The following is an 11,134-nucleotide window of genomic DNA, read 5'->3' as shown; positions in this document are numbered from 1 at the left end:
AGACATAAGGATAGAAATAAGATTAATAGAAATAAAATATAGTAGTAAGTTAAATAAGACTTAGGGTTAAGGTTTAGCTTTATAGGGTAAAGATATTATAGGCCTATAATAGTAAATAGTTATGAGAAAGTTAGGAAGAAAACCAGGACGTTCGTAAATGTTTAACTTAAGAAAAACACCATCTGTGGTTAAAATTGTTAAAGGTCAACCTTATTGTGAGTGCAAAAAGGATGTACGTGGGCGTTTGGTTAGCAACATAAGATACATTTGTGGGTACAGGGCTGAGTGGAAAAGCTATATAAGCTTGTGAAAAATAAATAAAAATTGGCAGAGTCTTGAGCTCTCCCCAGGAAGAGGATTTCTGTGATTTTCGTCTTTTCTTTTTTGCTGCTTCCCGATTCCCCCGTCTCAAGCCCTGACTCTCTCCTTGAGCTGGACTCCAGCAGTATACACTAATTTTCCTCAGAATTCAGGCAAGAGAGGTACGTTCTCCACATTGTGGTAGAAAGAGTGTGATAACTTTATCCCCTAAGAGAGCAAAACCATTTCTTATTAAGATGCTAATTTTTAAAATTTTTAAAATTTAAAATTTAAAATTTTAAAATTAAAAAAATTTTTTAAAGAGATAGCTGTCTCTCAGGATTTTAATAGCAAGGCACCCAAGAAGCTATGATAACTGGGAGTTATTTCTACATTTAGCTGTGCGTAATACTAAAAATAATACCAAGTACAAAGAGAGAGGATGTCTTCAGCATCTGTGTTCAGTCCTGGGCTCAGTATCTGAATCTTAGAGCACTGAATGGTTTTGTTATGTCATCATTTCAAGTCTTACCTTTCCTTATTTTCTACACTAACTTCCATTGTCATGGATTTGATTTAAGATAGTATGGACCCCACACACTAACAGAACTAGCTCTGGGTCAGGGAGGAAGGATTGCCTACATGCTGTCCTCTGTGTCTGACATCAACCCTTTCCTCTTAGCCTTGGAGATCACAGGTAGGCAGATTTCTATAGCAGTGGTCAATGTATCAGGACGAGATGACAATAGCTTTCCTGTGATGAACATACTGGCTACTCTGTTATCCAACACTGTAAACCAAAGCAATTTATTTTATACTTTTATTTAAAAGCCTATTAAGATTTAGGCTCTTCTGTTTTATTTACCTTTATTTTTAAAAAAAGTAACACACACATATAATAAAAACTTAAACTGCCCAAGGAGTGAAAACTGTCACCCTATTCCTAATTCCCCACCCTAGAGGCAATTACTCTGACCAATATCTGTAGTGTTTTTCAGAGCCAAAAAACCCTTTAACAATGCAAAGGACAGCATACTATCCATCTTGTTTTGGGCCTTGCTTTTTTACTTAATGATTTATCTAGAAGCTTTTTCATTTTAGAACACATAAAGGTCCATCATTTTATTTAATGTTTATATAATATAGCACTGTATAGGTATGTCATAACTTATTTAACCAGTGCCATGAACACTGATAGACTTTTAGGTTGTTTCTTGTCTTTTATTTTCCCCCAACACTAAAAACAATCATGCAATGGATATTTTGTACATATGTGGACTGTGGTAGGCAGAATTTCTAGAACATCCCCCACAAAGATACCCTGACCTAATCCCCAAAAACTGTGACTATGTTGAGATATCACGCTAGTGAATATGTTATGTTACATGGCAGGAGGAACTTTGTTGACATAATTAAACTCACTAATCAATTGATATTAACATAGGGAGGTTATATCATCCAGGTGGACCCAAAGGAATTACATGAGCCCTTGGAAAGAGAGAAGAGGAAAGCAGAAGAGGAAATCAAATGACTTAACACATGCAAAGAATTGGATGTGCTATTGCTGTTTTGAGTCTGGGAGGGGCCACGGGAGAAGGGACATGAGCAGCTTTGAGGTACCGAGAGCAGCCCCAACTGACAGCTGGTGAGGAAATGAGGATCTCCATTCTACAGCCTCAAGAAATTGGATTCTGACAACAACTTGAATGAACTTGGAAGTGGATTCTTCTCTAGGGCCTCCAGATAAGAACCCAGTTGTCTAACACTTTGACTTTGACCTAAGTAGCAAACCCAGTCAAGCCTAGCCTAGCCTACCCAGACTTCTAACCTACAGAGACTGTGAGATAATAAATTTGTGCTGTTTTAAGCAACTAAGTTTGTGGTGATTTTTTTTTTCTAGCAGCAGTAGAAATCGAATACATGGACATATATCTATGGAATGAATTTCTAGAATTGAAAATGTTGTGTCCAATGATATATGCCTTTAAATAATGTTACAAATTGCCAGATTTAGAGTTGTGCAAATTTCTTTTCCAAACAATAAGATACAAGGGAGTTGTCTGCCTGTACTTGTATCAACTCTATTTATTATCAAACTTTTAAATCTTTTCTAGATTTAAAAAAGTGTTTTTTCCATAGTATTTTCTAAGTTTTTTGTAAATTGACAAATTATTAATTATATATTTTTGTGGGGTAAAACATGATATGTGTATATAAAATGGAATGATTAAATCAAGATAATTAACATTTTCATCATTTTAATACTTTTTTGTGGTGACAGCATTTGAAACTTACACTCTTAGCAATTTTGAAATATACAATTTATTATTATTGACTACAGTCATCATGCTGTTCATTAGATTTCAAAAAAAATTTTTCCTATCTTGTAGAAACCGTATACCATTTGACTAACATCTCTGCATTTTCCCTACCCCAGCCTTTTAAAATGTTACTTATTTTTAATATGTCTCAGATTGGGTATATTTTCATATGTTTAAAGGCATTTGTATATATATATTTTTTTCTTCCAAATTAGAAATGTATTCTTCTTTGCCCATTTTTCTACTGAGTTTTTAAAAATGTTTTTAAATAATTCTTTTTATATTAAGGAAATTGTGCCATTGTCATTCTTGTTTGTTGACTTTTTGTTTTTTATGTGCAGAATTTAAATAATGTTTACATTAGCACATTTATCTATACAGCATATTATTTTATGTCTGCTAGATTTTTTGTATTAACATTTTCTTCCCTTCTCTGAGATAATACGTTTTCTCATGCTATCTTATAGTACTTCTATTTCACTTTTCACATTTAATTCTTAGATTCATATCTATTTTTTTGTATAAAGAATGAGATAGCACATTAAAAAGTTTACCTGATCTGAAACCAGGCAAAGTAGGGACAAAAGGGAGGCCTAAACTTTACGTGTATGATGTCCACTTGTATACCTAATCCTGAATTGTACCACGCATCTTTAAAATAAAATATATTTTAAAAGAATGAGATAGAAATTCACCTTAATTTTTTTAAACCCAGATAACCATCTAGTTATTTTAACACTATTTATTGAATAATCCATGTCTCCACTCTTAAATTTGATAGAAAAACCTAATCCTGCATTAAATTCCTATATATATTTGAATCCAATTCTAGATTGCTTATTTATTTGGTTCCATTAATGTGTTTGACTACTTATCATATGCCTCATTTAAATAATTGTTCAACAGTTTAACTCAGTTTACCTTTTTCCATAAATTGTTCTTTTGTTTGTACTTTCAGGTTTAGTATCAGTTTCTACTTCTTGTTTTTCTTATTTTCAAAATATAAATGCAAGTAATACAATACTTTTAGTATTCTGTTATAGCTTACGAGTAATTATCCATCCTTTTCTAAGAAGTGGGCAATATTCCACCTTTTATTTCACTTGATCTTAGCATACTTAACAGATACTTTTAATTTTCTTTTCTTTTCTTTTTTTCTGAGTTGGGGTGTTACTCTGGTGCCCAAGCTGGAGTGCAGTTGCAGGATCACAGTTATGCTAATCTCAGGAGATCCTTCCACCTCAGCCTTCCAGTAGCTGGAACCACAGGCATGCAGCACCACCACACTGGGCTAATTTTTTTATTTTTTGTAGAGATAGGGTCTTGCCAATTCTTCAGGCTGGTCTTGATCCTCTAGGCTCAGGCAATTCTCTCATCTCCACCTCCCAAAGTGCTTACAGGCGTGAGCCACTGTACCTGGCCTTTCATGCATTTTAATACTAATTCTCAAAAATACTTAAAGACCTAAGTCACCAAAGGTGTGAGGGAAAAATGTAAAGGATGAATCTAATTTTCTGAGAAGAGAGATAGGCATTAATACTAACTGGATGGAAACCATGCATTTATTAATGGGATGACAACTTTTGCAGAGTTGAAAAACATAAATAGAACAGAAAACCTGCCATTTCTGCCCTTCACATTAACTATGACTAATACGTAGTGACTACAAATAAGCCCTACATATTTATTTTAAACAGTTATCATACATACCTTGAAACTTAATTCCAGAACTTAACACTGGAGGAAGGCACTTTTCATCAACTTGATCACAAAGACTTCATGCAATTTACATTGCTGAAATGGTTATCAGGAAATATTACTTATATTTTAATTTACTCTATTAGAATTGATTTGATAATTATTTAAGGTTTGGGAACATTAGACTTTGGTACCGATGGTAAAACAATAATACCCATTGTAACATTTGTAAAGTATGTGGATCAAAGGACTTGGGATAAACCTTTCTCCATGAGGAGAAAAAAAAAAAAAATGCAGGCCAAGCCTCTATAGCTTATGCAAAGACTATTAGACAAGAATAGCATTAATTCACCTGAATCCCACCAACAAATCCCACTTGTATTAACAGAAACCTTTGTGCGCCTGTAGTTTGGCTACTTGGAAGGCTGAAGTGGAAGGATCGCTGGAGCCCAGCAGGTCGAGGCTGCGGTGGCCGGCAGCGTACCACTGCACTCCAGACTGGGCATCAGAGTGAGACACCAACTCAAAAAAAAAAAAAAAAGAAAGAAACCTTTGTGCAGTGGGACTTCTTAAACTTAGCATTTATAGATTATGAGTTGATGTAAGCTCTGAGGTCACTTTACAGTCCCTTCATTTACAGAGAAGGAACTCAAAACTCAAAGAAGTACAGTGACTTTCCAGGATCACATAGCCAGTTACCAGTTGAGCAGAATTATCTCAGATTTTCACTACTCCTTTCTCTACGTCAACTTTGCACATTTTGTCATTTCACTCCTTGTGTTCAATGCCTCAATCACATTGATGTTCTTTCAATTCTTCTCCCAAACCCTGCCTCTCAAAGAATGATCTCAGCCTCCCTTGTCTTTGATCCTTCCACACTTGTAGTTCCTTATTCTAGAAATGTCAAAAAATACATTGAACTAAATAAAAATGAAAATGACACCAAAGCCAAAGTTGTTCAGAATCAAATACTTGCAGTGCTAATGACTTACAGTAGAAAAGTGGAAAAGCTGCAAATTAACAATCCAAGCTCACATGTCACAATCTCGGAAATAAAAGAGAAAATAAACTAAAAATAAACAGAAGAAAGGAAATAACAAAAAAGAGCAGAAATTAATGAAATTGAAGAGAAAAATCTATGAAACAGAGCAATTGGAAATATCAATAACTTAAAAAAAACTTCTAGTAAAACTGACAAAGAAAACCAGAAGACACAAATTACCAATAACAGGAATAAAACAAAAATTCACTGCAGACACCATAGACATCAAAAAGCGAAGGAAATAAAACTTAACAAATCTACATGCATATATTTGACAACTTCCTCAAACTACAAACTACAAAAGCTTATCAAATATGAAATAGATCATCTTTATAACCCTATAGTTATTAAGGTAATTGAATTTAGAATATAAAACATCTCAAAAAAGAAATCTGTAGACCTAAATGGATTCCCTGGAGAGTCTACCAAATATTTAAAGAGGTCACACTAATTCTACAGACTCTTTCCCAGAAAATAGAAGAAAAGGAAAATAGAAGAAAAGGAAACACTTCCAAGTTCATTTTATAAAATTAGTAATGCCAAAAGATAAAGACAAAGAGAGTGCAAAAAAAAGAAAAATAACATCAATGACTCTCATGAATATAGACACAAAATGAATCCAGTGATATACAAATGGAATTATATACCAAATGAAAAATTTTTCAGGTATGCAAGTCTGGTTCAACATTTGAAAATTAATCAATATAATCTACCATAGCAACAGGCTTAAAAAGAAAAATAATATAATACCATTTAACACAGAAAAAGCATTTACTTGTCTTTTCTTTTCTTCTAGCTAAAGTCTACCTACTAGTGCTGCCTTTCATTGCAAATGCAGTTCTTTGTTTCCATTTTTCCTCAAGATCCTAGGGTCTTGGTCAGACTTTTAGTCCAAATACAGGAATTTTCTTGGCTCCAAATCCAAGTTGGTAAGCCCTTTTGTAAACTAGCTTTACTTGCAGTGAGTAACAGCTCTGCAAAAGGTGCGGTGCTCCTAATAAACTACTAGAGGACTATCTAGTAACCATCCTAGTCTCTCAACAATGAGACATATATTCAGAAAGTCAAAATAATAACTCAATCTTAGAGACTAAGATGATCATTTCTGCATTTAAAAAAAATTCTGTATATTCTGTTAAAAATTTTAAATTTGGACCCTTTATTATTTTTATTTTTTGAGTTGGAGTCTCACTCTGTCACCCAGGCTGAAGTGCAGTGGCACACTCACGACCACTGCAGCTTAGACCTGCTGGGCTCAGGTGATCCTTCTACCTCAGCCTGCCAAGTAGTTGGAACTACAGGTGCACGCTACTACCCCCAGCTAATTTTTTGATTTACTGTGGAGAGGAGTAAATCAAGTTGCCTCGCCAGGTTGCCCAGGTTGGTCTGGAATCCCTGGGCTCAGGTAATCCTCTTGCCTTGGTCTCCCAAAGTGCTGGGATTACAGGCTTGAGCCACCGTGCCTGGCAAATTTGGACACTTTAAAGCCCAAATTTAAAACTCAATATAGCTGGGCGTGGTGGCGCAGTCCTGTAGTTCCAGATACTTGGAAGGCTGAGGCAGAGGGTCACTGGAGCCCACAGTCAATGCTGGAGTGTCCATGAGTGTGCCATTGCACTCCAGCCTGGGCAACAGAGTGGACTCCAACTCAAAACAACAACAGCAACAACAAAACTCAACAGAGTGGATCCTAAGAGGGGACTTGCTTTTGAGGGAAAAAAAAAACAGTTTGCACAATTTCACCTTTTGTGCTCTTTCTCTGAGCTAAACCTATTTCAGATTACATTTGGAACCTCTCAAGCAAAAAAAGAGTCTGAATTTCCAGGAAGTAGTATAGGACTTGGTCTAATAATCACCTGATTATATAGAAAACTCAAGACTCAACCTTTTCATCTCTCTTCCACTTTCTACAGTGAAAGTTGTGCAGAATCTCCCTTTCTCAATAAATTCATCTGTGATTAAGAAAGTCAGCATGAGTGCTACAGGCAAAGTAGGTGTCGTCTTCTCCTTTGTGTTGTGTCATATTTGTGTCAATTTGTGTGCTTATCTCTTTACATATAGCTCATCTCCCAACTAGTCTCTGGGGCCTTAGAGGTGAGAGGCTATCATAACTGTGTACCTGCCCTCCTCCTTTCCTCTTTCTTTTATTCTCTTTATCTGCTTTGGCTTTTCTCTGTTTTCTCATTCCTTCATTAAGTAATATCCAATAAGTAATGTCCAAGCCCTTTGTCAAACTTTCTAGAGTCAAAGGTATATCCTCTTCTTCAAGGATCTCACAGAGAGACAAGGTGATTATAAAAGAATAGGAAAGGATAGTAAACAAGAGATAGAGGATGAAGCCTTAAGGAAAAGTGGCTTCCCAGAGGTGGTACCTAAGGGGGAAACCAACTGGAAAAGCAAGAATTCATCAGGTAAAGGAGGAGAAGTGTGTTCAAACAGATAAAGCAATAGGAGGAGAAATGTAGAGAGCAGAAAAATATCCCATATGAAAAGTTTGATGTGTTTGTGTGTGTGTGTGTGTGTGTGTGTGTGTGTGTGTGTGTGTGTGTGTGTCTGGAGGGTAAAATCTGAAGCAGAAAGAGATAGGAAATATGGTTGGAAAGACTACAGGGAGAGGATCTGATGTCAGTGGATTGTGTTAAGCAATTGGTAACATCATTTTTAGACAGGAGATTATCATGATAGGGATAATATTTCAAACTGGCAATGACATAGAGAATGTATATGAGAGTGATGAAACCAAGCCAGGGGTAATGCAGAAAGCTCCTTCAAAAGACCAGGGGAAAGGCATTGAGGGACTGGACCACACAGTAGTCACAGAAAATGGAGAAAAAGAGACAGATTCCAGAAAAAAATTAGATTGTGGATGTTGGGGAAGAAAGAAAAACAAGGGCTACTTTCCAGGTTTCTGTCTTGGATGAGTGAACAGATTGCATGGTGCTGGTTGAAATAAAGAAAACAGAGGGAGGAATAGATTGTGTGTTGTGTCTGCTGGAGGGTGGAAGAGAGTGGGAATGGGAGAAAGAAATAGTGATGTGCTCCTGCTCTAACATGTTGAGTTTGAGATACCTGTAGGACATTCAAACAGCAGATGAATACATGAGCCTAAACGCTTAGGGAGAAATAGATATAGATTGTTCACATAGATGTGACCATGCAGGAAGATAATTTATAGTGAGGACAGTGGGACTTTAAATCAGAACCCCTAAGAACTAACTTGTCACCAACCATTTCTCCAACCTCAATCTGCCACCACCTCCATTTGATGATTGTTTCCATTCCTTGCTCCAAAACTCACTCCTCCACGCCCAAACTGCTTTTTATCCCCCATACCTAGGATCACAAATAACTTCCACACTGTAATGTCATTCTTAACCTGAAACAGCCACTGGGCAACTTTACTCATCATGGTAATGTCAAAAGTATGACATCTGCAATCCTTTTCCTTTGGGGTTCTCCTCAAAGGAAAAGGAATCAACATATCAAAGGGATACCTGCACACTCATGTTTATTGCAGCACTATTCACAATAGCAAAGATATGGAATCAACCTAAGTGTCTATCAACATATGAATGGATAAAGAAAATGGGGTATATATATACAACGGAATACTATTCATCCATTAAAAAAATGAAATTCTATCATCTGTAGCAATAAGGATTGAACTGGAGGTCATTATCATAAGTGAAATAAGTCAGGTGTAAACAGACAATATCACATGTTCTCATATGTGGGAGTAAAATAATGTGAAGTAGAGAGTGGAAAAATAGATAACAGAGACTGGAAAGGGAAAGTTGGAGTACAGGGGAAAGGATGAAGAGAAGTGAATTAAAGGGTACACACATACAGTTAGATAGAAGGAATAAATTCAATGTTTGATAGCAGAGTAAGGTAAATATACTTAACAAAAATGTATTGTACTCAGGCAATGGATACCCTGAATATTCTGACTTGATCACTACACAGTATATACATGTAACAAAATGTATCATGTACCCCTTAAATATGCACAAACTTTAAATTTGTTAAAAAAAACATTTAAAAGTATGACATCTATCCTTTTGGTTGTGTTGCATTTTGTAAATATAGTTGATATTTGCAAAACTAATTTGAATATTGTTGCTGGTAGCATGAGAAAAGTTGGAAAGTGGTCAAAAAGGCTACCCTCAGCATATATTTATTTATTTATTTTTTACTTGAGTGCAAAGATTGGACTAAACTTTCTAATCATCATTAATATAGGAATCCTCCAACACTTAAGCCTAAGGAGTTTCCTTCTCTTCCTCTTTGTTCTATTTCCCAGGTTATCAGATGCAGCACAGCCGTACTCTGAAAGCCTGGTGCACCATTCTTCATTGAAGAGATTAAAGTGGCCCTTCCAAAGGCAAGGGACATTTGTATAACGGTAAAACATTTTGAAATCCACCTTTTCACACCCAGAACCAGAGCTGTTTACTATAAGTTGCACATTTGTTTCAGAATGTTCAACTCCAGAAAAAAACTGCATATTTTTAAAAATTTCTTTTTTATTAAACATTTCCACCAATCTTTAAACCCAGCCAGGTAAAAGGTTAAGGAGGTAAAGTATAGGCTAACTGCCCAAAGGATAAAAATCATGCTTATTTATAACTATAGTACTAGTTATTAATTAAAAGAAATGTCTACCCCAAACCATATTTTAATCCATACTTGTAAATTTTTAGGTGTTTTTTAAATTACATTTGTAGTGAAATATTTTATATGAAAAAAATTGTTTCATACAGATAAATCACATTTGAATCCTGGAAACTCAAGTTAGAACTGGAATGGCCTGCGAGTACTCATAAGTACAGTTTATGATAGATTACAAAGAGATAGTCATTTTCTAAGTTATTTTACCTGGGCAGTCCATGTCCTCTTCTCAGAGAACCATCTCAATTTTACACCTTCTATGGAGCAAGCAGTGGGTCACTGGGCTATCCCTATCCACTCCCCACCTGCAGGGTCACGACTCATGTAACAAGGTTGGACACTCATTTAAAGACATCCAACCATTATCTGACAAATTACACATCGGAATCTCTCACCAGTGAACTTGAACCAAGTTATCGACACTATAGCAAGGCAAGTGATGGCGGGCACTAGAGAGATTGGGTGGACTTAGGGTTGGTAACTGCTTTTCACCATGTGACCAGATACATAAATGAAGACAGTAAGTCTGTAGAGAATTACAGGTGAATGCATCTATGCCCATGTTGAATCAAAGTAGAGAGAGGAAGAGAAGGGTTGTTTGTTGACTTTCTAGGTCCACGAAGTCTGACAGCACTTCTTACGGTTGGGAATTATATGATATTCTCCCAATGATCTCTCTTTTACATGAACACATTTCAATAGATTTTATTTCTTGACTAAGGATTGCATGAACATGGGAGTGGGTGTATGGCTGCGTGTATGCAAACTTCATAGCCATTTTAGAGATGAAGAAACTGAAACCCCAAAATAATTTACCCCCAAGATCACACAGCTAAGAAGAAAAAGAGGTGAGATTGTAGCCCTGAACTCTTACCCATTGCACCCATTGCTCTAGAGTGCCTTCATTTTAAATTCTCTGACTTACAATAAAGTGGGATTATGACTTATACTAATAACATAATCTCAAGCCCACTTGTGAACTAAATGAAGCCTTCAATTATAATAGGAAACATTATTTCTTTCCCTCTTGTATTTTTCCCTCTTGATTTTGAAATCAGCTAGTGAAAGACACTGCATTGCTTTAAGCAAATTATTATTGGTC

This window comes from Carlito syrichta, unplaced genomic scaffold (genome assembly GCF_000164805.1).
Source record: "Carlito syrichta isolate Samal-C Ts95f unplaced genomic scaffold, Tarsius_syrichta-2.0.1 Scaffold225203, whole genome shotgun sequence".
NCBI lineage: Eukaryota > Metazoa > Chordata > Mammalia > Primates > Tarsiidae > Carlito > Carlito syrichta.
Note: the sequence above shows the minus strand (reverse complement) of the source record.